The sequence below is a fragment of the Chamaea fasciata genome, unplaced genomic scaffold, assembly GCF_029207755.1.
Source record: "Chamaea fasciata isolate MVZ Bird 193981 ecotype frontalis unplaced genomic scaffold, bChaFas1.0.hap1 SCAF_14, whole genome shotgun sequence".
NCBI lineage: Eukaryota > Metazoa > Chordata > Aves > Passeriformes > Sylviidae > Chamaea > Chamaea fasciata.
The window spans coordinates 2064582-2065460 of NW_027094099.1; positions in this window are offsets into that span (position 1 = coordinate 2064582).

Genomic DNA, 879 nt, shown 5'->3' on the forward strand with positions numbered 1-879 from the left:
GGAGAGCACCGTGGTTCTAACCGGGAATGTTGGGGGCCAGGACCTGCCCTTGCCTTTTTCCGTGTCCTGTTCTCTCCAGCCCTGGGTTTGCTGCTCCCGTTTCGGGCCAGCAGCAAATTCCCGCTGGAAAACCTGAAGGAGAGTGTCAGCAGCAGCCCAGGAAAGGGAGGGCTGGGAATTTCATGGTGTGGAGACATCTCCCCACCTCCTGCCCGGGATGCTCCAGATTTTTGGGAAAAACCAGCCGGTGGTCGGTGCTGGGAAGGGAAAAAGGGCTGGGCTGGGGATGGAGGGAGGCGGGGAAGGGGAATGGAGGGTTTTAAAATGTGCCGACAAAGGCGGGAGAGAGCAAAGCCTCCATCAAAGCGCCCCCGGCACAGAGGCTGCCCCGGCTCAGGGCTCATCCCAATCCCAATCCCAATGTATTCCCGGTGCTCCTGCCGGGCAGGGGAATATTTCGGAGTGGGTGAATCCGCGCCGAGCTGCACCTCAGCACGGCAGCGACACGATCCCAGGGACACGGGGGTGGCACCGAGGGGACCCGCAGGTCCCCGATCCTCGCGGGGGGGAGGTTTGGCAGCCCGAAGCGAAACCTTTCCTGCCTCCATCCCTCTTTGGCACGGAATTCCCGCTGGCGCCGGCGGTGTGTGGCAGCTTGAGGGAAGGGGGGAGGCAGGAGCCGGGAGCGGGAATTCTGGCAGCCCCGTGGGGTGGGAACGCAGAGGAGCCCAGTGCCCGGAGGGGATTTCTGGGCACTGCACACGGACTCCGAGCTGTTCCCATTTCCGTTCCTGTTCCCATCCCCATTCCAATCCCCATTCCCATTCCCCATCCCCACTCCCCATTCCCATTCCCATTCCCATTCCCATTCCCCATTCC